Below are 27107 nucleotides of genomic sequence, written 5' to 3' on the forward strand. Positions count from 1 at the left end.
CTTCAGATTTCGATAGAGAAACTTCCTCAACTCTAATTAAATTCCAGACAAAATACTGCATTAATCTTTAAATACAAGTTCTAAGATTCTTTTGCAAAAAGAAATAAAATATTATAATTTAGTGTCTAGTTTAACTAAAGATGTTCCAACCTGTAAACAATATTATTAAAATAATTAATCCGGAATTTGATGAACAATTTAATTGTAAAGATTACATTGCTCTTAAATAATTTAACTTCAAGAAGTAGTAGAAATGGTGGTTTTTGTAGACAATGTAATCACTGTTTAGTTCATTTTAATTTTAATCATTTGTTGCGATGTCATGTTTGAAACTTTTTTATTAGTTTGAAGTGTTTGTTTTATAGTGGTCCATATTTGGGCACCTATTCCATATTTAGGTGCCTTTATATTCAGTGTGTTTTTGAAAAAAAATATACTTAAAATAATAATTGTAATATATGTCATAGGAAACATTTATGTCCAACTGTGTGACTGATAACTAAAAATCTATTTTTTTTAATTTCAATACCTTTTTTATCAGGCAATAGTGCGTTGGGCATCTATAGCTTCTAGAATAATAAACTTGAGATTTCTGTATAAGTGCAAACCTAAAGTATGTACTAGGATCTATTTCATTTTAACTTCTACAGGGTGGCTCAAAATAGTGTGAGTGGATCGGAATGATTCTTTTTAAATGGAACACCCTGCATATTATTGCATTTTTGGCTTCCTTTTAGATCACTTTACATAATCCTAAGATATGAGTAAATATATTTCGATACTTTCAGTGATATTAATAAATAAATAAAAAATATTTATTTTTCAGCTTTTCTTAAAAAAAATATTAATATTAAATACAAGGACTTGTCCTGAAATCAAAACTGTATTAGGTATTTACTTTAGATGGTCTTTACTTAACTTTCCTATAAATATAGTAACCGTAAATCATACAAGATGTTCAAAATTCTACACCAAACTTTCTAAAATATAAAATTATTTTTCTTAGTTTTTTTTAATGGAACACCCTGTATATTATTTTCTCAATAAAGAGAATTAAAAAATGAAATTTTTGGTATTTCAGCATTTTTAACGGTTTCGCAGATATTCGCAGTTATATTTCAAATTATGGCATTTTCCACAGTAAATTTTTATCAAATCCACCCAATGAATAATTAAATATATACAGGGTGCTACAAGTTCGAGGTATCTCATTGGTATCTCGAAAACCGTAATAGATATCATGTAGTTGCTCCTTGGGATGATCATCGTGGTGATCATCCCAAGGAGTAAGTAAAAAAAAATACTTAGCGTGGCATACTAATCATTGTACTTAGGAGACCGAGTTCTTTCAAAATCTGAAATAAAAAGACAGGTCCGTATTTAAAAAAATTAAGTTGGCTTCTGTATCTCACAAATTATCAGCTAATTTAGTTTTCAAATTTAAAACTCCCCTTTAAATAGTCTTTTTTTAATTATTATTTAAAAAAAATGTATTAAAATTAAATAATTAAAGAAAAACAGATATGCGTTTCTTCATTCAATAAGCGACTTGGTCCGTTACGAATTTATAATTTAGATCAATATTTACTTTAAATTCTGTCGGAACTGTTTTAAGGTTTATGTACCCTTTTAAAATCTTGGCTCTCGACACAGAGCCAAGCTGCGATCGTGTAACTAACGGCAAAAATTTGCATTTAAATTCCGCTTTTTCCAATTAAGCAAGAGCAGAGATTTTAATAAAAAAATGCGGAAAACGCAAAGGTTAATTTCGGGCTATTAGTCAAATCGGAATATGCGATGCCCCCGTTCTTAAATGTCATTAATAATTTTCCTTTTCTTCGTCTTGAACCTTAATTCTTATCATTAATAATTTTATTTGGGAAAAGGCAATCTTCGCGCGTTGCTTTTATACTTTGGAAAATAGAAATCTTTTCAAGGGCAAAAAGTGTTCGAATCGAAATCTTATAGCGTCCAAAAGGAATAAATAATTCTTAAAAATTCCTAAAAAACTGCTTACTTAATGTTTTAATAATAAATTTCATTCATTAGATAATTTTTAAACACATGTCGCCTTTTTGAAAGCTTTAAATCAGAGTTGGAAAAAATCATGATTTTTTTTAAATCAAAAAAATTCAGATTTTTTTTATTTAAATCAGATTTTTTCGATTTTAATTCAAAACAATATTTAAATTGGATTTCCAAATGACTAGGACTTATTTCCAATTAAAGTCCTATCCTGAATGGCTAAATCTTTATAACTCTGCCTGATATCGATAACATTAACTTAATTAATAATTAAATTCTACGGCGCGTCATTTTTCCATATCGGTCACCAATATATTCCGCATAAAAAGTCGCTCGATTCAGATCAAAAGGATTTTTTTTCAAACATCTCAAAAATATTAACTTTTGTCATTTTAACGCCTAGGCATAAAAGTAAAGCACCGTTACGCCTAAGCACATAAGTACAAAAATATATATTTAAACTGATATTAAGTGTCAAATTCAACGAGTGTACAAATTGTTGCTCGATTACTGTTCAGATTATTTGCAAAGTTTGAAATAGATTAAAAAATTACTGCAGATCAAAATGTCGATAGGAATTTGAAAACATACAACCGTTTCAAAAAAAAAATACAACACATTTTCTGACAACGATTATAGATTCTCGGGAATGAAGAATCTCTATATCAGAAGAACCTAGTTCTGCTCTAGACTTTGCGAATGATATGTATTCGAACAGCGAATTTATGCCACATACATAAATTTTAAAATAAATCCCTGCATTTAGCGGTCTAATGAATTCACACGAAATTACTTCAATATTCAGTCCAACATTTAAATTGATAAATAGATATTTTTATATAATTTTATAACATTTACAATTATATCTCGATTTATTATCTGTTATAGAAATATTTTTTCTAGTTTTCTAGGACACATTTTTATAACTTTTACAGTCATTTTTTGATATAAGTTTCAATAAAATTGTTTTTTTGATTTAAATCACATGATTAAAATTTAAAAAATCACTTGATTTAGATCACGATTTAAATCATGATTTAAATCATTTGATTTAAATCATGCCAACTCTGCTTTAAATACAATTTACCTCTATACAAAAGTGCTTCGTTTGGCCGTTAGAGAACCCTTATTTCTATTTGAATCCAAATTGGGATGCATACGTTTAAGACCTTTAACATTTTACTTTCCAAAAATGAAGAAAAAGTACGGGAAAGGTCAAAACTACACTGTAAAAAATCAGCCTGAGTGAATAGTTGAGTACATTTTTATCTAAAATAGAGTAAATTCATCATTTTACTAAAATATGATCTCTATTTAATCAATAGCGATTGAATAAGCTCATGTTCGAGTTATAACCCTTATCTTTAAGTAATGGAATAGAAAAATTCACTAAAAAACTCATGTTATAGTTTAACACAATAAAAATTTGAGTGAAATCTCCCAGTTTAGAGTATTTTCGCTCATTACTAATCAAACGTCATACGCGCTTCTTCGATACCGAATAAGCTATTCCCCTGTTCCTCAGTTTTTAATTATCTGTTCGAGTCGTAGGTTGTCTTGTCCCTTCGAAGGTACCGAAGTTTAAAAGGTTACAAGCCCATAGTGTGTGTGTACAGTGTCATGTAAAGTGTGACTGTGGCCGCGTGGCGTGGTGAAGCGAATACGAACTCATAACTCCTAAATATGTTTTATGTTAAGAACATTTTTTTTCACATCGCAGAAATCCGCCCAACATAGCATAGATTCAAATTCGACTGCGTCCACTGTTTGCCGGGATGCTCGGACGTTTCCTTGACTAATTGGCGTAGCGAAAATCTAGGTATCTACTTTCCCTCAATCTGGAATTGGGAACTGGAACATTTGGCAGAATAACATTTTTTTTTGAATTTTCAGGAGGAAAAGTATCTGGATTTTCCGGGGGATTTTCGTTATTAAAAGTTAGTTTAGAAATTAGAAATATTGGAGAATGTTATGGTAGCCGAGCTGAACAATGCTCTTAATAAAGCGTATTTTTGCGATGTGATGCAACTTTTCTAGACATCTAGCTTAAAAAGTTCCTGTATATTTTTCGAAAAAGAGTTGAAAACTTTTTAAAATGTTTTTTATATTATAATAATAGTGTTATATTTGGTTTTATTTGTTTTTGTCAAATAAAAATGACAAATAAAATATATTTGAAGGTTCTACAGTTTTTCATTTGGTTTGTTTAAAAAAAACGAAATATTCTAAATTTTTTTTTTTAAAAGCTATGTATATGTAAGCTAACTTGTTATTTTAATACAAGTGAACAGATGCCTCCCAAAAGTGAATTTTAGGAAATGGACATGTTCGAGACCATGTCCTAAACTGAAACTTACCTTTGAAAGGCACCTGCCCACCTGTTATAAAATAACAAGTTAGCTTACATATAGCTTTTAAAAAAAATCATTTAGAATATATTTCTCAATACTGAGTGAAATTAATACTCAGATATGAGTACTAATCGAGTTAAGTGTAACACAAATTTGAATAAGTCACTCAATAAAAGGTGTACTTGAACTCAACACTCATTTTAAAGTGAATAAATGATCAAAATCCTACTCAAGGTAAACCATAATGAGTAAAAACGGAGTCTTTCGTCTAATCTAGATTGAGTGAAAACACTCAGTGCTTTTCACTCTGAGAATTGAAGATTCACTCAGTTCTGTAGAGTGGAAATTTCACTCAATAGGGTGTGGACAGAAATTGAGAAAGTATTGAGTGAAATCTGAGTAAAATTTCACTTATTTTTTTTACAGTGTACCCGTGTACCCCTACACAAATTTTAGTAGAAATGTTTTTCAACTCTTTCACCGACTGATTTTTTTTTCGTAAAATGGTACTTCTAGTAGTTACTACATTTTTTCCCTCTTGTAAACAACACCACCGCGCAAACTTTTTGAGAATTTTTTTTTCCTGAAGCTGACTTACAAAGATATTTCTTGGCTCATCAAGCTATTTAGGCGCATAAAATCTAGTATGCCCTAATGATCTACTTGGCGAAAATAAGATCTACTATAATGGTATCACAAATGATATATGACAATAAGTTTCAATAAATTTAAATTAATTAACATTCGAGTTTATTTTTGATTGGTGCCCGGACAAACGAAGCACTTTTGCAATGAGCTAAATGGTGTACAATTAACCTCTTTTGATTCAAAAAACACGTAGTTGTTCTATGTCCACGGAATATTGAAACTCCCTGTATATTTTGTAGGTTTGCTTTGGAAAAAATCTCCAAATCTTTTTTTCTAAAATGTGGCGTTTTTTACAAGAGACAAAAAATGTAGTATAGACTAGAAGGACCATTTTACACAAAAAAAAACAGTCGTTGATTGAGTTGATTTTTACTAAAATTCATGTAGGGGTGGGGATAGTTTTCACCCTTCCCGTACTCATCCTTGTGTTTTGAGAAAGTCAAATGTTAAAGCGGTTAGCAAAACATAGGCTCGCCAAATCTTATTCAAATCGGAACATCGGTTTTTAAAATATCTTAAAAAATATGTTTATTTTATTATAAAGTTTGGTGGCCTCTAACGGATAACCGAAGCACTGTCCCAATGAACTTATTTTGGCTTCAAATATACGTAGTAGTGCTATGTCCACGAAATATTGGGACACCCTGTATATGATAATTAATAATGTTCAGTAGACATCTAAAACATCTACACACAAAAAAATCTAAAACAATGACTAGTAGGTATATGATATTTAAAAATTAGTGTGGTAAAAATGAATTGTGGCTGTATTCGGTTGCAAAACCAGGGGAACCAGACCGGTAAACTACGGTAAAGAGCGGTTCCTGAAAAACATCGGTTTGATACGGAACAGTTTGGTAAATATTGGAAACGACAAATGTTGACGTTTTCTAAATTTCAATACCTCTATTATAAAATTCCTTTTATGCATTTTTAATGTACCTATTCTCTGCTTTTACGTTTCTTTCTTCTTTTCAATGGAGTTTAATATTGAAAAGTAGGGGAGACCGGTATCAATTGTAACAGGGGTCAATTGTAACACTCGTATTTGCAGATCCACCTGTTATCGAAAGAAACAACTAATTACACCGTCGTGTTCGTTTAGACACCTGACTGAATCGGCAACAGTGCAACAGTCATTTAATTTTCACTGTTCGTGTATGGTCGTGAATTTGTGCTTTCAATACTAATTTGTAAGTATTTTACCTATTATCAAAATGTAAATCGTTCGTTTATGATTACGTACAGGTCCTAATTGTTTAGTATGCTATAATTAGTGTTTCTTCACGAACATTTCAAGCTATATTGAAGTTTATGAATTTGAGGTTATGTATAAATAATTTGCGCGGGTATTTTCTGATGTACCCTGGTGTCGGTGGTAACATTTGCATAGGTGTCGTTTGTAACATGTTACAACTGACACCAGTTCGGTAGCCACTGTTAATTTTTAATAAACAATCCGCTAATATATTGCTCTTACTGTAGGATAACTCACATATTGTGAAAAAAATGGTCAAACCGAGGCCAAGAAAAACGAATAGAGGCGAAATTTCCCGAGAATTATTTGAAAGAGCCGCACATAAAATAATAAATGAAAATTTGTCTATAAGATCAGTTGCAAAAGATTATAGAATATGTCATGTGACATTGTATCGTTTTGTAGCAGCGTTGAAAAATAATACCATACCGACAATTGGTTATAAACCTCATAATAAAGTCTTCACAAGAGAACAAGAGGAGCAGTTATCTCAGAATTGCGAAGATTCTGCAAAGCTTTATTTTGGATTATCACCAAAGGAGTTACGCAAATTGGCATATCAATTTGCCAAACAGATTGTCTGCAAATTTCCCACTGGGTGGGAACTAAAGCAAATGGCACCGAAGACTGGCTTACGGCGTTTTTAAAACGAAATAATAAACTGTCAATACGTACGCCAGAATCAACTAGTCTTGCTCGCGCAATGAATTTTAACCGGGAAAATGTAAAGAAGTTTTTCGACAATTAAGCAATGGTAATGGATAGGCATCAGTTTACTCCAAACAATATCTACAATGTGGATGAAACTGGCTGCACTACAGCGCAAAAACCTGGTAAAATAATTTCAAAAAATGGTATAAAACAAGTTGGCGGTATTGTATCTCAGGAAAAAGGTTCCTGGGTAACAATATGCATAGCCATAAATGCACTTGGGCAGAGCATTCCACCAATGTTCATATTTCCATTAAAGCGATACCATGAACATTTTGTAAGAGATGGTTCTCAGGGTAGTATTGGTGGAGGGAACAAAAGTGGTTGGATGCAGAAGGAACATTTTCTTCAGTTCATCAAACATTTTGCAAAATATGCAAAACCCAGTGAAGAAAATAGAGTCTTACTAATTCATAGTTCTCACCTATTTATTCCAGTAATAGATTTTTTTAAATCAAATTTCATCACTCTCTTATCATTCCCTCCCCATTTTTTTAATTTTTTTATCCTGTGAATTTCTTTATCCATGTACTTTTGTTTTTGCAATAAATGTGTTGAAAAATTCCTATGATCTTTACCAGATTCACTTTAAAACTGTAGTATATTTCATGTTACTATTGAGACGGTGAGCGTTACATTTGACACCTTCCCGGTGGTAACACTCGACTTTTCTTCATATTTGTTAATTTTCTTCACGAAAGAAACAATATTCATCCATATATTTGTTAAAACTGTGTTCGCAAAGTACCATTTTAATTATTGACATACAGAAGTAGACAAGATTTTTTTAATCATCGACACAAAAAAATAAAATATAAATTTTGTTACAATTGATACCGGTCTCCCCTACTTTATTAATAAACTGTTAAACTCGTTAGACAGCTCAAGTGAAGATTTGCAGGTCCAATATTAAAACAGATCAATAATAAATAAACAAATCTAATCAATATTTATATTTTCATGGCTTACAAAACATTTACGATTACTTGTTGTTGTTTTTCATGTTTTCTTTAAATGTTCCTGACTTTAAGAAACAATGGCTGTATGAAATGGTCCTAAAAAGTCATTCTATTTAGTTAATGAAATTTATTTACGTTTACTGCCTACCTCCATTGCTTTTGGATGTAAATACAAAAAAATATAAACAAATTTTAAATTACATTTCTGTCACATAAATGACATGGATTGACAAATAAAACCAGAAAAACCAGCCTTCTGGCGCTGGCGCTGGCGCTGGTTAGTTTGGTGACAGTTATAACCGAATTTTTCAGGAACCGTGTTCCGTAATAAGAAAACTTTCAGGAAACCGATAGAAACGGAACATAAAACCATAACCAAGGTAAGCAACGGAATACACCCTTAAAGAATTGACATTTGTCAATGTTAAAACATAAAAAATCGGAAAGCTATTTTTAATAAAATGCTCCTTTGTATTTGTTTCAATACACAAACCCCGCTAACATACTATTTAAATTATTATTATAACACCTAAACACGCAAACAGAGCATACATAGACTGACGTGACATCGATCAATATATTAGAGCCGCAGTAGGTAATTATGGCAAAAAACTAATCACAAGCTATTAATGTAATCACTTTTTTATGATCCAGCAGTATTAATGGATTCAGAATTCAAATAATAAATATACAGAAAGCGAAATTTCGGGGAAAGGAGAGTTCTCCATATTAGAATAAGTAATAAATTATTTCCTATTACTATACGATCAAAAAAAAAACGGCGTCAGAGACGGCGGGGAAATGACAATCGATGGCAATTTTGGCGAGGTCATTAAACGTTATTATGCCCTTAGAGGCCCTTATACAATTTTTGTATTTTTAATGGCTCTTATTGCCAATTGGCCTTAAAAAGGTTGTAACTTATTTTTCTATTAAGTAAAAATTATTTTTACCTGACGACACCATATAAAGTGTAGTTTAAAATTCGAGAAAAAATAACTTTTTGGAAATAGATTTGTGTCGATTTAGAATTAGATTTTGACAAGTTTAATGTCAATTTTTAGTAAATGACGCCTAGAGATTGATTTCGCCAAAATTATCATTGATTGTCATTACCCGGTCTTTGACGCCGTTTTTTTTTTCGATCATACGGTACTACAAAGTTACTACAAATCAATATCATATGTTTTTCTTTTTAAAAGTATAGGAGAAACCACACATTCATCAAACTGAATCGCTTACTATACAGGGTGAGTTTTTAATGATGTTCTCTATAGGTATCTCGGAAACTACTGCTGATAGAGAGTCGGTTGAATGGGGAAAGAATTGCAGTTTTGTGGGGTCATATATATGCGCCTTTCAGATTTATGAAAAAGTTCATGGGTTACTAGATATTTCGGAAAAAAAATTTGTTATCTGAAATTTTTTTATCTAAAATAGATTATAATGGAATTAAGGACAATTTTTAAATTAGCCGAAATTTGTTTTTTACGAAATATCTAAAAAGCCATGAACTTTTGCAAAAATATGAAAGGCGCATATTTATGACCCCACAAAACTGCAATTCTTTCCCTATTCAACTGACTCTCTATCTCCAGTAGTTACCGAGATAACCATAGAAAACATCGTAAAAAACTCACCCTGTATAAGTAATTAAAAATCGGATGAAAAAAATCTTTCAAAAAAACTTAAAATATTCAGCGTGTTTCTGAACAAAAGACGTTTATACTTATTTCACTTTCTGGCGGTCCTGGTGAAAACGACTCCTATATTTAAAGCTTTTTACTACTTCCAATAAATTCATTCAAGAAACGGGTCTCCGATATCCTCTAAAGCGGTGAATACCTATGATACGCATGTCAGTGCTGATACGCGAGCTCATTTTTCATGACACGCGTCTTCAAAGGTGAAAAATTTCATAATTCAAATATTAGTATGTTTGAATCCTATGATACCAGTAAAATGGGGAACAATAATGTAGAAAGTTAATAGGTAAGAAACCTATGAACTTTTTATAAAAAAAAAACGTGATTTATAATTTGTTTTTGCAGCGTTGTGGTGAAGAATCAAAAAATAGATATCGAAAATTCATTGATAGTAAAGGGTTTCCCAATAAGAACGCTCGATCTTTGGTAACAGCGCATTGCAGGGTCCACAGTCACACACGCGTTATCTCTGCCAGGAATATTCAGTAAACCTTGACATTTAATATGGGGCGGTATACAAGTGAACAACGTGTCGAAATCGTGAAATGTTATTACTAAAATCAGTGTTCTGTTCGGCAAACATTCCGGGCACTTCGTCAAGTTTATAGTGTCCATGATCGGCCTACGGAGTCCACAATTCGCCGTTTAATGCAAAAATTCGAAGAAAGTGGTTCAGTGGTAGATCGACCAACGCCTGTACAGCAACGAAGAGTGAGATCCGTTGAAAATATTGCTGCTGTTCGGGAAAGTGTTCATGAGAATCCAAGACAGTCTATTGCGCGTCGTTCTCAAGAACTTGGACTTTCGTGGATGTCAACCTGGCGAATTCTGCATTATGACTTACACCTTCACCCATATAAGGTGCAATTGACTCAAGAATTAAAACCCAATGATCATAGACTGCGGCGTGAATTCGCTAACTGGGCGCTAGAATACTTGGATCCTGCTTTTGGGAAAAAATAATCTTTAGTGACGAGGCGCATTTCTGGTTGAGTGGCTTCGTTAACAAGCAGAACTACCGAATTTGGAGCGATGAAAACCCGCGGGACATTCACCAAGTTCCAATGCATTCCGAAAAAGTAACCGTATGGTGTAAGGTTACTTTATTACCTTTTAAAGATCGAGCGTTCTTATTGGGAAACCCTTTAGTAGTAGCCGTCCATTTCAAGACATATGGACCGAAGTGTACGAGATTGTTGATAGAAATAAGATATTTTTTTTTCATCTTCTCAGCTGAAAAGGTTCGCCATTACTGCTATAAGGCAATAAGCTACAAAATCTCAGTTCTCAAAGATAATGCCATACTTAAAAATAAATATTTTAAATATATTCTCTTATACTAAAATTAAACACGCTTATGAATATAAAAGTAATGGAATGCATGTTAAATTAACAGAACTTTTCTCATAAACTCCTATATTGAATGCATAACTCCAGTTTATGACCGCGCATCAATTTATAGCCGAAACTTCTACATATGCTAAAAATGCGCACATCAGCTCTCTCTACTCTCTGATGAAACTCGCGTCTAACAGAGAAACTTGGATTTGCAGGTGCTGGAGCTGATGTTTGCACAGTTAAAACTTTTAGACAACTAGATTACACTTTAACGATAAGTAAACATCTCAATTTCGAGTTCGGATTTCACCAATAACTGACGAAATATTAATTGGAATAAAGTTACTGCTGCAGATTATTATAAAATGTTTGCAGAAGCATCTAATAATATTTCTGTTCGCTGTTATTGATTGTTTCCAACAAATCCCGGTTTATGCCCATTGTTCTTCTGATGATATCTACATGGTTCGGCAATAATGCGTCGGGCATCTGTAGCTCCTAGAATAAAAACTTAAAAATTTTATTTAAGTGCAAACTTAAAGTACGTACTAGACTAGGATGTATTTCAGAAAAATATTTTAACTTCTACAGGGTGCACTTACGACAAATTGTCCACTTTAGGATGACAAAAATATTTTCTACTGAAAAATTATTAGTTTCATATTTTGAGTAATAATAAAATCATAAATTTACTAGAAATATATACTCAAAAAGACTAAAAAAAACGTTGTACCTCAAGAATCATTCTGAATCAACGATATCTTTTATTTCATCATCATTGATATCATCACCTCTGTCCTTTGGCACTTCAGCAACATTATCGGGGAGATGTAACATCCTTATGACATCTTGGGCACAGGGTTTTGGTTTTTTTGCCGTTTTTCGGTAAAAAGATATTATGGGGCCTAAGGCAGTTCTTTATCCGCCTTTAATCAAACTTGATTCAGTAGCATAACATAATTTTTCCAAAGGTACTTCGGAAACAAGCTGTTTGACGTCCCTCTGTTTTGTTCTTGAAACATTTTCAGCAAAGGGCTTTTTTGGCCTGCCCCTTTTTGGCGTTACTAATCCTGTTTGTTCAGTATGAGTATGAGTAAATCAATCAGTACGAGTAATTTTAGGCAGCTTGAAACTCCCTTTTAGCCACTGAGCATTCCTTTTCAAATATTTAGTTGGAAACTTTCTCCACGCTTTTCATATCTATAAAGCAATTTGGACACAAAAACCTTCACCGCACCTTTTAATTGCTTTTCGAAGTTCAAGGCTAGGTCAATTCGGCCACTAAATTTGTCTTTTACATAGTGTAAGATTCATTATTTGTATTTTAAAGAAGATATTTTAAATAAGTTTTCTCCTTGCAAAACCAAAAATAATTTCTCTCTATTTGCAGATAGTAACGTCAGGCCAGGATCGTCACGACTACCTGGAAATAAAAAGGCTTTTCTGGAAAAAGGCTCAATTAGGATAGCTAATTTTTTGTATAATGAAATACACATAATCCAGATGGCCATTGCTTACGGAACAGCATGTTTTCGATGAGACAGTTCCCTATTAATGACACAGATGTATTTCATTATGCAAAAAAATTCTATATGAATGAACTCACAATTTTCTATCCACTTTGTACATAAATTAGGATCTCTTGACGCATGAAACTTAAACACATGTACACCTGATTTCCGAGAAATCTCACAATTGTAAAATTGACACTTATTACCAGACATTTTAATAATAATTATCACTAATCACACAGTTGTAATCAAAGACAGTCAAAGGTATATAGTATATTACCATCACAGATTACCATATATTACCCGGCTTTTAAAATATCCATTAAAAACAAAAAACAGTAACGACATATCTAAATATTCTATCCTTGTCGCATATGGTTCGTTCCTGTATTATTCTGTGATAAGGGAAGGAATAGAGATTTTCTGTGATAAGTGGTAAAGCTAGGTTTTCATATGTACAAATTTGGCAAACTTTCCAGGAAATTCGGTCATATTTTTATTATAAAATTATTTATCATAAACAAATTTATTGTAAAAAAAAAATTTGAACGTATATTCAAATTTTAAACGTTTCAATTAATAAATAACGTAAATCACTTTTAAATTAAATTTAAGAAAAAAAAATCAAAATTAATAAAACGTAAATCACTATAACAAATCATTATTTTAATTTCAAATTTATATTTCGAAGTTATATTACAAGTTATTTACTGTTGTCTTATACAGAGTATATCAAGACAAATGCGAAACTTTAAGGGGTGTATTCTTTGTTATTTGTCAACATTTTTAAAATAAGCTGAAGAGGTTGAAATAAACTATTTCTAATATTCGTTAATTTGACAAAAAACTGGAGCAACGGTATGGAAAAAATGGTTAGATTTGTATATTTAGAACGTTTTTATGACTTGCAATTTTTCCATTAAATTCATTATTTGAAGTTAAAAATAAAATGTAAATCATTATGTATTGGGACCAAAAAAATATTTTAGCAAAGAAGCTGTTCGCCTTAAAAACAGTTTTATTTTCTACTACTGTAAAATATTTTTACAAACGACATATAAAGATAATTGATCGACAAACATGTTTTAAGCTACCCTTCCTAAATCTTCCTTAAAATAAAAAGATTAACAGATGGGAATACATATTATACCGTATGATCAAAAAAAAACGGCGTCCAGTTGGCTGGGAAATGGCAATCGATGACATTTCCCATATAAATTTACATTTAAAATGACAGCGATCTTCATTTCATAGCCATCGCTGACGCCGTTTTTTCGATCATATGGTATGGTAAATCAAAGTATTATTAGAAAAGCTCACTAGATTGTTTTCTAGTAAAAAAGACCTTATTTTGTCACAACAGGTGACATTTTTTTGTTTTAAATCAAGTAGGTTTTAAAAAAACTACAATAGGTAAAAAAGTTTCTAAACAAATAGAATATCCAAATTAATTTATTTCCAATGACAATAATGTGTAAGTTTGTAATTAAAGTTAGTTAATAAGAATAATAGGTGTAGTATATTTCAACATCATTCACTGGTTTTAAAAACATCAAAAAATATGCATGTGTTTTCATAGTATAAATATGAATTGTTCCTTACGTTAGTTCTTATTGATATAAAAGCAAAAAAGTATAAAAATTAAAAGCTGCAATTTTATTAAAAATATGTTATTCTAACACATATTTTTTTAACTGTAATGTTCTAAATTGATCAAAATATAAATGTTATTTTTTTCCTAGGAAAAATAAAACTTCATAACTTAATTTTCATAAATAAATTTATTTCTATTAAATTTTATAGAGCAATTTGTATTACAGTTTTATTTCACATATTTTGTAATACTGCTTCGGTGCAGTGCCCCATTGCTATCTGTGAGTTCATTTAAATTATGACGACATTACTGATCTAGAAGATAAAAATGTACCTAAGTACCTTAATATTATAATCAAAAATGACTAATTTTGTAAATTATTACCTATAATGGTTAGATGAGTTGTGAATGTAAACTTCTTTACGCTGGTTTCTTGAAGTTAGGTGATATTAATTATCTTCGCATCATCATGGGCTCTAATCAACTGTAGAATATTCGTCAATCAACCTGAAATATGTAATATTATTTACTTTATATTTACGAAAAATTATCATTTTCTTTTTATGAAAATTTTGAGTTTAAATTTAAATGTGATTAGAATAAATATACATCAGTATTTAACATTTTATCATAAGTAATATTCTATATATTATCTGTGATTTTATGCTAAAATGTTTAGTTTTGTGAAAATATTACTTACCTATAATATTTAAACGAGTTCCTGAATGTACAATTTGTTTATCACGATGTCAAGTTCTAAAATCTTGTATTGGTTGTCTAAAACTGTTTGATTTTGCTTAGTTATATTGTATCCTAATTTTATTAAACAAACTCAAAATAATGTTTATAATTACCTTCATCAGCCTTCATATCATTAAAGTTATTTTTATCACTTATCATTATCAGTCATTATGTAGTTATTTGTTCATTTGTTGCTCTGTTTGTTGTTGTTTGTTTTCAAAGATCATTTTTGAGGTTAATGTCATATGAAACTTTTCGTAATTAGGCAACTGGTAAATGACGTGGGACGATAAATTAATAGATAATAAGATAATAATAAACGTATTAAGTTAAATATTTATGTATTAATTTAACATATCTATTTCGTGTTTATAAATTACATAATTTTTAATTTGGTATACCTTTAATTTTTTATATTCATAATGAAATGAAATATATTTAATATAACGTTTGGCAACCACGCAACTGAAGTGCAAGCGACATCTGTGCAAGAGAAGCAAAACCTCCCAAAAAAGTGAGAAAAGAAATCTAAAAATTTCAGATTATTCAAATGTCACTCCAATATTTTTCCAAATTGGAGTGAAATTAGGGTGACAATTTTTAACACGTAAGGAGCCATCTGGATTATGTGTTATCTGTGCTAAAATGCAAACGGTACTCGGTGGAACTTTTTTTGTACCTCTTCTTAAATTTATGATGTTTATCAAAATAATGCTTTTTTAACCACTTATTTTTCGAAGTTGTAGTCACAGTAAATTATTGCAATAATGCATTTAAGATCTACATACCTGAACATACCTGAATCAACAATACCATCATAAAATAACAACACACCGATTTTATAGTAGCAGTGCAATCACAATTTTAATATGTTTAAAATAATATAGAGAAAGGTCTATCTTCAAACAGCACTAAAACATGCACTGTCTCAAATAAAATTAAAATACTTTCAAATTCGGATGTACTGACTAATGAAAAATACTTATCTATAAAGGGCATGTTTTTTGGGATCAGTAGAAATTTGTTTTTTGTCGTTCTACGGGATATAAAATGATCGTATGTGGGATGCCTCAAAAAAGTGAGTGGATCGGGATGATTTTTTTTAAATGGAACACCCTGTATATTATTGCATTTCTGACTTCCTTTCAGATCACTTTACATAATCCTAAGATATGAGGAAATATATTTCGGTAATTTCTCAGAGATATTAATAAATAAATAAGGCAACGATGGCTATGAAATGAAGATCGCTGTCATTTTATATGTAAAATTATATGGGAAATATCATCGATCGTCATTTCCAAGCCAACTGGACGCCGTTTTTTTTTCGATCATACGGTATATATTTCTCAGCCATTCTTAAAAAGAATATTAAAAATACAAGAACTCTGTCCTGAAATCAAAACTATATTAGGTATATACGTTAGATGGTCTGTATCTGTACTTACTTTGCTATAAATATAGTAATTTTAAATCGCAACGGATGTTCAAAATTCTACGCCAAACTATCTAAAATATAAAATAACTTTTCTTTGATTCTTTAAATAGAACACCCTATATGTTATTTTTTAACAGACGGAGAATTAAAAAATTGACATTTTTTGTACCTAGAGTATTTCAAAATTTGTAAAGGTTTCACAGATATTCGCGGTTTCATATTTCGTATGGGATTTCCTGCAGTAAATTTTTATCAAAGCCAAACAACGACTTTTCTCTCGTATTTTACCGTTGAAAGAGGCATATTATGAAATAATACCGCGAATGTCTGTGAAACCTTTAAAATTTTTGAAATATTCTATATACAAAAAATGTTCATTTTTTAATTCTCTATCTAATAAAAAAAACAGGTGTTCCATTTAAAGAAGCAAAAAAATATATTTAAGAAAGTTAGGCGTAGAGTTTTATACATCCTGTATGATTTAAGACTACGATTTTATAGCAAACTAAGTACAGACCATCGTAAATACCGTACGTAATATTGATTTCAGGACAGTTCTTGTATTTTTAATATTTTTTTTAAGGAAGGCTGAAAAATATATAATTTTTATTAATTTATTAATATCTCGGAAATTATAGAAATACTTATACCTTAGGATTAAGTAAAGTGATCTGAAAAGGAAGCCAAAATGCAATAGTATACAGGGTGTTCCATTTTAAGAAATGATCCCGATCCACTCACACTTTTGTGAGCCACCCTGTAGAAGTTAAACTATTTTCCTGAAATACATCCTAGTACATACTTTAGATTTGCACTTAAACAAAATTCCTAAGTTTTTATAGGAGCAATAAGAGAGAAGTTTTTATTCTAGAAGCTACAGATGCCCGACGCACTATTGCCGAACCCTGTATAACAAAATTAAGCTTTAATTTTATGTTGGATATCTACCACATAAAAACATGCAATCTAGTAAGTATAAAAGAATAGACAAATCATTGTTCAACCCTAAATTTCACATGTTCAGGTAGTAGGTAAGTAATGTCAAATAAAAATACCGGGTTCGTCTCAAAAGTGGCTCACCTCTATAACTACCTTATTTATTCGGATAAAAAAAACAAGATTTGGTAGGTTAGTATATGGCATAAATTAAGATTGACTCACATATTCAATTATTTTCGGTCACTTCCGGTTTCACCGGAAATGAATACAACTTTTGATTTTTAAATGTCACCCTCGGTATTTTTTTACTTTATTCGATAGGAAATGACACTCTGAATACAATGACATATAATATGTCAACTTTTGACATTTTCTCATATGGTTTATTTGAAATTGTAACATGCAGTTAATAACGACAATTTGACTCGAAATACCAAGTGTGTGGTATCAAATTATTCGTAAAAATGCTTTTTCCAAATATGCTAATGAGCCACCCTCGTTCCATTTGAAAAAATTGAGATATGATTAAAAATACGATTTGGACATCTTTGAACTGACCAGGACAAGGCACTAAAAACATTAGACTATCAAATCTATTTTTCCAAGGCTCCTTGATTAAAAATTAGTGTTTTTAACATAGCACTCTAGATTGAAATTTAAAATATAATTTTGTTTTAAGCGAAAATGTCAAAAGTTGACATATGATATGCCATTCGATTCAGAGTGTCATTTTCTACCGAATAAAGTAAAAAAATACCGAGGGTGCCATTTAAAAATCAAAAGCTCTAGTCAGTTCCGATGAAACAGGAAGTGACCGAAAACAATTGAATACGTCAGTCAATCCTAATTTATCTCACATACTAAAATACCAAATCTCGTTTTTTTATCTGAAAAAAATAAAAAAGTTATAGAGGTGAGCCACTTTTGAGACGCACCCGGTATATTCAGAATGATTCAACAAAAACGAGATCAGAGTTTCATCACTGACAAAAAAAATAATAAAAGATTTCGAATAAAAAAACTGACAAAAGAATTAGATTGCTGACAAAGTTTAGCTGACAGCATTAGCAAAGCTGACAAAAGTATTTTATTAGGTGTTCCGGTCCCGAAATCTTTGAACGATCCCGTTAACGTGAAATAAAAAAAATAATCGACCTTAAGATAATACAAGATCCAGACTATTAAAACCTGCCTTACTCACAAAATGATTATTAAAAAGGTAAAAGTTTCAAGCATCAAATGAAGTTGAGGAAACTTCATCCATAAAGCAGGTTTAATAGCTTTAACTCCAGTTTATAATCCATCTTTAATTTATATCCCAGTAGTATAAAGTTCTTCTCCAACTTGACGTACAAGAGCACTTAGTGAGATACAAAATCTAGCCAGGTTTAACGTCAAAACTTACAATTACGGCCAAAGTAACAGCAACGTAGTAGATGCCCTGCAGGTGGAAATATTTTATAAGTAACAATTTACCTATAGAATACAGTAACCTGTATGTTAAACTAGGTTCTAAGTCCCACTAGTCAACTCGCATCCCCAACAATGTTGCCGTTTGTTGTCCCTTAATTTTATGATTTTCAATTGTCACCTAAACTAGAGACGTTTATTTTTATGGTTTATTTCAAAGTTAGATTGTTATTTGGTTTATTTTGTTAGAACGTTCTGAACAGTAATCAGAATACTAGATAAAGTAAGAATAAGTGAAATGAATACCAGCGTTTTAGTGTAGGTTTTTTATTCTGTTATAACCTAATATTTACTAGGGGTTTAAAATATGTTTAAAAACTAAATTCAAATATTTTCATTTATATGTAGGGATCGACAAGACAAGAAATCTTGTCTTGACAAGCAATTTCTTGTCTTGTCTTGAAATATTTTCAAGAATTAAAAAAAATCTTGTCTTGACCATTTCTTGAGAGTTGATTTCTTGTCTTGATTCAAGAAATCTTGAAATTTCTTGATATCTTGACAAAAGGGGAACCCCCGTTTAAGATTCGTTTATTAAAGGAGAACCCCCTGTTTAAAGGTCGCGGTGAGATTGGTTAATGTGATGTTTATGGCTTTATGCGTAAAATCGAGGGTCAGGCATCTAATTCTCAAAAAATTCAAAAACTTTGGGTTCATTATACTACAGTAGCCAATATCATCAGATTTACATAATTTTGTTAATTATTATTATTATTATCTAACATTAAAATGAGTGATTGTGATGGTTCGTTGAGCAGCAAATCTAAGCCATTCGTAATTGAATCTGGTTCAGAACATGTTCAGAATACCTACCACCTCAGAACCTGGACGTAGAAGTTTAATTAGTGACTTTGACAGTAGTGACGGTGATAATATTACTACTACAGATAAAAACAGTCAAAACAATAATGATAAAAGCTACTCTACTTCAGTGGCGTACATTAAAATGTATTATTTTTTTTTTATTTTAAAAGTTTAACGTTAATTCAAAAAGTCTGTATGCCACTGAAGTAGACCCGCTTTGCAAAGTTTTATTTATTCTAATATCGTAAACCATAACATATCTAAAAAATTATAAAAAAAAACATTTAAAATTTAAAAAATTATTAGGCATTAAAAAGGTTCTAATTTAATTTGGCCCACAGTATGCCAACTTTGGACATCCGACAAAGTGCCGCTTCGTACAAATATTTTTTGCTTAATAATTTTTTATCCATCAATTAATGGATATTCATAATATAATATACAAATATCTAAATAAATGAGTATTCCTTTTTTATTTTATATCTTCAAGAAATTTCAAGATTTTCTTGATTTCTTGTCAAGAAATCTTGATCTTGAGAAGTAATTTCTTGTCTTGTCTTGAAAACCAAAAATCATTTCTTATCTTGATCTTGTCTTGAAATCAAGACAAGATCAAGAAGTTGTCAAGAAAATGATGACCCCTATTTATATGCACTTCTTTTTCCCAAAGAGACATACTAAAAATTAAAAATAACATCGTGTTATTAAAAATTTCAAAATTTCTAGACACACTCGAGAAATTCTGATCGATAATTCTCATGCCTCGAGAAATAAAATAGGCCGAAAAAACACAAACCCTACTAATGAAAAAAGTAGTCTCAAAGTCCCGGTATAGCTTCAATAGTATTCGATAATAACATCACTATGCTCAAAAAAATGTTTAGATACAAATTGTCGTTCTATACTTGGCGATATTCTGTCATATAAGACACCCCACCTTGTATTTATTCTACTTGAACAGAATTTTTTTATTCCTACTCTATACAGTTCTTACTTCTATACGTATTCTAAAGAAACGGTACGAGATAAACGTAATAAGTTGCAAATGAACTTCAGAATCTCTACCCGTAAGTCCGTGTGAAAGCGCCAGGTCATATTCAGGGTTCGTTCTTTCGGAATCAATTTAAAACTCAGTAAGGTGCAGTTTTCCCCATGAAAAATAACAGTTCCTTTGCTAGAATGCTAGTTTCGTAGTAATATAAAGTATACTAGGGAAAAGCTGAGAAAGTTAAAGGAAGTTCATATTTAGATCTAGGTTGAGTACAGAAATTTATGCAAATAAAAGAGAATACACTTTTTTTCAAACTTTGGATAGACGCTTCGCCAACAACTGTGTTAGCATAAATTAGTAGATTATTAAAACTAAACGCTTATCTAAAATTAATATCAGTTTATTTGACCTTTTTATATGTATATGTTACCGTTAAGGTCCGATGTCCGGTTAATGTCGACATTACCCGGTTAATCTCGAGAATAACACACAACAAAACAACCAAAAACATAACCAAACCCAGAGATTAACCTGTTAATGTCGAAATTAACTGGACATCGGACTTTAACCGTAACATATATAACTATCAACTCTATTCATTTTACGTTTATTTATTTGAATATTATTGACTGATTGATTGTGTTCATGTGTCAATTTTCGAAAAAAAAAACTTTAAGGAATTATTGTTGAAATTCTACTGCGCTGCTTGATTCTGACAATGAGAGGAACCAAATCCTGAAATGTTATGTTTTTGTTGTATTTAAAATGACTTTTGTTGTACAGTACTGCGGAAAAATACTTATTCTATAGGTATAACATTATAGAAGAAATAATTTATTGGGCAAGGCTACAGTAAGATTAGCCATGAGACATGACTAAAACATGACTACCCGTAGACACTATGTGTTTCTGCGTTCCGGCTTCATCAATACGAGAGGAATCAGCAACGATGAACTAGTGATCCTGAAAAAAGAAAAAAGGAAGCAAACGAGGTATGTCATGTTTTAGTCATGTGTGTGCCATGGCTAATCCTCCTGTAGGCTTGCCCAATAAATTCTTTCTTCTTTTTTATTGCAGTCTCCACGATAACATCTTTTGTCTTTTGTTTATAATATTATATATACCAAAGGGGCTATGAGAAATTACTGGAAATTATTTTCAAAAAGTTTGTAGAATGGCCGTTACAGGGCGCAACTACCATGAAAAATAAGAAAATGGAATTTTTACAAAATTTTGCCTAGATAAGTGGTATTATAATTAATAGTCTCATAATCTTCAGTACATTTTGAATATTTTTTAGAACCATTTTTCTCTATCTGCTAAAATAAAATGGTGGGGGAAAGTTAGATAGGTTAGGTTTATTTAAATATTACTAACTCCAGACTGGATAATCGGAATTCAACAAACGGGGGCTCGTTTAAAAGAGCGTTTTCTACATTTTATATAAACAGTAATGACAAGCTTTTGAACGTAGACGTTAGGGGGCGCCGTCTTATAATTTAACAAACATTGTGCGTTTTTAAAAAAAAATAAATGCGATAATATTTAATTTTAGCTGGTAGTAAAGAGTAATAAAAGCTTAAAAAGTCAGCAGAAACCGCACATTGACATCCACTTTCAAACCGAAGATATTAGCAAAATTATAATAAATAATATTAATCGATAACCGATAATTCAAATCGACAATATACCAGAATACCATAATACCAGATGTATTACTATCTAATAATTAAGAATCAATGACAGTGATCAAGAAACGACGCGTCAGTGAAGTCATGGTAGGCTATGAAAAAAGTTGCTTTTGACGTAATAATAGTATAAACGTTAAGTGTTATTAGATCAACATTTTGATAGTCTCAGCGCAGCGATTTTTATCTTTTGATACTTATTCAAAAGGTCTCTATTACTTGAAGAAGCAGTTAATGGCAACAGTTGCAAGGCTTTATATCCTCACAGGCGCTATTACGACAGTAGAATGTTTAATCGCTTGACCTGCCGTCTTCATGCCTGCCGTTCCAACGGAAAGTATTCATTTTCCATTCCTAATATTCATATTTTATTTTTGCCTGCCTTTTAATATTGATATGCTACGTTGCAAATGATCACGAGCAAAAATATAAACTCACCGGCAAAAAAAACGGCCACTAAAAACTAGTCCCAATTTCAAAGTTGGATTTCTCGCGAACCACTCATTAGATTTTAATGACTTTTTTTAATTGTAAATTAATTCCTTCTTAACGGATGCTACATCAGAAATTTTTATTCCGAATTTATTTTGAGCATATACATACAGGGCACAACAATAAGACGATATTTTTTGTCCGAACTTTGAAACACCCTGTAGGGTGCAGCAGCGGTAGTAGCTATTGCTAAATCACATTGTAGCCTCATCTTTTGTGAGCATTTTGTTTTTTTAATCACCACATTATCTCTTTTTGTATTGGAGATATGCTGTTTTAAAACGAACGTCTCGGAAAAATTCAAAGTTCATCTCGGAAAAGGCAGAAAGTTTTATGTATAAATAATCAAGGCAACATAGGCCAAAAGGGATTTATGAGTATTTGCAATATGAAAAAACGGTTGTCAAATTAAAAAATGCCATTATCTGTAACGGATGTTGCTCGTATTGTGGCTTTAATTGAGGATGGCCGAAGCCAACGTTATGTCTCCGATACTCTGGATATATTTCGAACAAAACCGTCCAGGATGCCTGTAATCGGTAGATGGAAACGGGAAATTTCACCAGACGAGTGGACACTAGATATTAGTTCCTTAAAATTTCTTTACCTTTTTTTTAATTTTCATGTTTTAGTTAGTTTACGTCTACGTTCTGATATTTGATTTGATTTTAAAGCTTTTTTCGAGGCGTTTGTTTTAAAGCAGCGTATCTCCAATACAAACAGAGGTAATGTCGTGATTAAAAAATCAAAATGCTCACAAAAGATGAGGCTATAATGTGGTTTTGATTTAGCAATACCTACTACAGCTACTGCATACTACAGGGTGTTACAAAGTTTGGGCAAAAAACTTCGTCTTATTGTTGTGCCCTGTATATGCTCACAATAAATTGGGAATAAAAATTTCTGACGTAGCATCCGTTAAGAAAGAATTAATTTACCAATTTAAAAAAAATCATCAAAATCTAGTAAGTGGTTCGCGAGAAATCCAACTTTGAAATTGGGACTAGTTTTTAGTGGCCGGTTTTTTTTGCCGGTGATTGTATTTCCCGTTCTCATATCTTTCAAAAATCTAACTTTCCCCTACATCCAACAAGACTTCCATTATCCCAAAGAAAATGTCTCGTTCGATAGAAACTGATTTTCTATATTTTCCAGTTCCCCTTCAATTTCGCTCGTCACATACAATGACATCGCCTCGGCAATATGTTTTCTTTTATCAGTTCTACTTCGGTCGTCGGAAACAATTCATAACCTCTTAAACTTCCCAGCACGACCTCTGCTAATTCCTTTAATGGATGCTCGTTCCACGTAACTTGTCCTCTATTGTTTACAGTTTCGTGATTGGGATGTTACACAAGTTTCAAACTCGTCTGATTTTTCTGTCCGGGTTCCTGTATTGGAGCAGTTAAATCTGATTAACCGAAAACATTATTAAATTTAAACAATAATCTTCTCTTTGGTTAGCTAAATATCAAAGAGAATATTTACTATTGAAGCTTAATACCTATCAACAACATACAGTTGAGAACGTTGGGTATTACAACTGCAAAGTATAACTCACGACAATAAACCAAAACACTAGATACTTTTAAAAGTAAAGTGTGTTAATGTATTGCGGTGAATTAGTGTTTTATTTTGTTATTGGGATGAAACAAACAAACTGAATAATAAAACACTGTGGTAGAATGTACGGGATTTTGTCCCCCTTTCTTGAGTTGTAGCTCATCATACAGTCTCTTACAGGGCTTTAACAAAAGCCAGTATTTCAGACTGTTTTACAGAGGTTCTATCTCCGATATCAGTCGTACAAAAGTTTATAGCACGAATGGTTATATTATAGCACGAGGTGTTTGGTTTGGTTTGGTTTGGAAGAGCGAATTTTTTACATACATTGCAGGAAGCAAATTTATACGACGTTATCCGTTGCGTATCTGAGTGACAAAATTTTACGACCTACATCGACAATGCCTTGAAATAAACTAAATCAAGGGAATCGCTCATCGCATGCTACTTGCCATTCATCACCGAAAGAATATGTGCTCTGCGCACTGCTTGGCGTTAGCGAGTACAACAAGCGACGGGTGAAAAACCGTATTTTTAAATACGAGGGATATTTCGCTCGATTCGAGGGATATTTCGCTCGATAATCGAGTACTCGATTATTGAAATCGCTTGAAACTCGAGTACTCGATTATTGAAATTAAGCGGTTTTTCCCATCACTAATCGTATGCCGTTTAGGCGGCATCGTTCGGCCTACAACCGAATCGCGATCATGGACGTTGTTTACAAATATGCGTCTCTTACAGGGCTTTAACAAAAGCCAGTATTTGAGACTGTTTTACAGAGGTTCTATCTCCGATATCAGTCGTGCAAAAGTTTATAGCACGAATGGTTATATTATAGCACGGTGTGTTCTGGTGTTTCCCCTTTTTCCTGACAGAATCTGCATTCGCCATTGTTCCTAAGCTTCAATTTACTGAGGTTTTCGTTGAGGACAGGGTCCTGTTAAAGACCCCGTGACATTCCGAAGATTATCCTTACTTAAATCAAGGAAAATCTTTGATTTTTTATCGGTCGTAAGTTCTGACAAACATTTTGGAAGACTTCTAGGTTACGGATGGAGTTTTCCAGGTACTTAAGTTCTCCGTTTTAATTTGGTTTCCTCATGGAAAGCAGAACGGTTCTGGGCCAGTTAGTGGAGTGTTCGCTCCTTTTCTAGCTAGATCGAACACTCCACTAACTGGACAAGAACCGTTCTATTTTCATACACACTCTGCTTAATACCTATCACAGCTATGAGTTATTTTAAATTCGACATACAGTAAATATACAGTTGAGTTTGACTTGGTGTTACGCAAGAGTAACATAAAAACTATCTCCATATAGATTACTTTTAAAAGTAAAGTATTTTGGTGTATTGCAGTGAATTAATGTTTTATTTTGCTACTGGGATGAAACAAGCCAAGTGCTAATAAAATACTGTGGTACTCCAACAAAGAAGCAAAAATAAAATATTTGGAGATTTGCAGATGCAGTCTTGGCAACTGTAACTGGATTTCTAATCGGGTATTGCCAATTTATGACATTTTCGTAATAAGTTAATAAGTTAATTAACGATGCAGAAAATGTAAATAGAAAGACGAGACGGTTCAACATTTGCAACAACAATTACTATACCTGTAATAATTATGTATTGTAGCCTTACTAATTAACGGAACAGAAAATAAAATAAACACTAAACTTTGAAATTCAGAAAAATTTTAATGAAAATGTCAACGCGTAACAAACTAAAAACTCAGATATGAAGCAGTGTAGATCTTTATCTAAATAACACATACTAAATTCTAGTATTGGAGTTTAAAGAGATTTTTACTAGTTTAATAGAGTATTTGGAGACAAACAAAAAACTCTAATTTTCAACTGTCTGTTGAGTCCGAACAGCTCTACAGAAGAAGGTTTAATAATTCACAAAAATTATAGGAAATTATATTTACTTTAATTTGGAATAGGAAGATTATTTAGAAAAAGTTGATATTTTTAAAGTTATAAAGAGAAAACCGCAAAAAATCCAGTTTTTTTTTCATTTCTGTGTATGTTTAGTCACAAAATTTTGTTAGCAAACATCAGATTCGAATTCAGCACCCCAAAAAAACATAATAAATAGAATAAATCACACTACCCCAAAATTTTCCCCCAAGAGACTGTTTTGAGTACAAAGTGGCTACTTTTTTTCTTATATATTTACTTATTAACAATAATTTTTAATATGATTTTTGAATATTTGAGTTTGATCCATCTATTGTTTCTTGGTTCCATCTTTTATTGTTCAAAAATAATTTAAGTTTTATATGTTTCGAAAATATACAACAAAGGAAGAATGGCCATGACAAAAACGAACAAAAAAATCAATTTATTTCTTGAGATAACGTCCATATTTTTCTTATTCGGTAAAGAACGGCCAGAACGCAAATATTTATGAACAATAAAGAATTTAAGTTCAACAAATCACCCAGGGGACGTTATATAAAGTAGTGTTAACGGCAATCCCGGAAATACATCGAGTTCAAAATTGGAGAAGAAAGGCGAAAGAACGTTGCGTTGATAAATTTTGTATGAAAGAGGGCTAAAATGGTTTTGGCTGGCTTTCGAGGTCGCCATAAAAGTGTCGCGAAAAATGAGAAGCCATAAAACAACAAAATACATACATATGTAGGCATATGTAGAGAAAATAATATAAGACACGATATTTTATTCGATCGATTTAATCCACATGGCTTTAACCTAAAATGTATAATAATATCAGTACCTTTGTGGCGGGTTCATTTCCTGAAAAAAGCCTTTGTATTTAAAGCATATTTTTTGTTATAGCTTCTCAGTAGGGTTGTCAGATTTTTATAGGAACATGCCTTATATAGAAACTCTCGCCAATATACAAGGTTGTT

At 31.5% G+C, this 27107-nt stretch overlaps 1 protein-coding gene and 1 long non-coding RNA gene across 3 annotated transcripts in view; both read right to left on the reverse strand.

Annotated features, from left to right (window-relative positions):
* LOC115876050 (calsyntenin-1) overlaps nucleotides 1–27107 on the reverse strand; it is a 495751-nt gene that overhangs the window by 275251 nt on the left and 193393 nt on the right. The gene's annotated exons all lie outside the window — the stretch shown is intronic.
* On the reverse strand, nucleotides 13942–15120 carry LOC115876053. Its single transcript, XR_004049090.1, has 4 exons — nucleotides 14956–15120; nucleotides 14802–14884; nucleotides 14486–14608; nucleotides 13942–14415 (listed from the first exon to the last, which is right to left on the reverse strand). It is a non-coding gene; the product is annotated as an uncharacterized LOC115876053 (long non-coding RNA).

This window comes from Sitophilus oryzae, unplaced genomic scaffold (assembly GCF_002938485.1).
Source record: "Sitophilus oryzae breed Bouriz unplaced genomic scaffold, Soryzae_2.0 scaffold_1396_pilon_pilon, whole genome shotgun sequence".
Classification (NCBI taxonomy): domain Eukaryota; kingdom Metazoa; phylum Arthropoda; class Insecta; order Coleoptera; family Curculionidae; genus Sitophilus; species Sitophilus oryzae.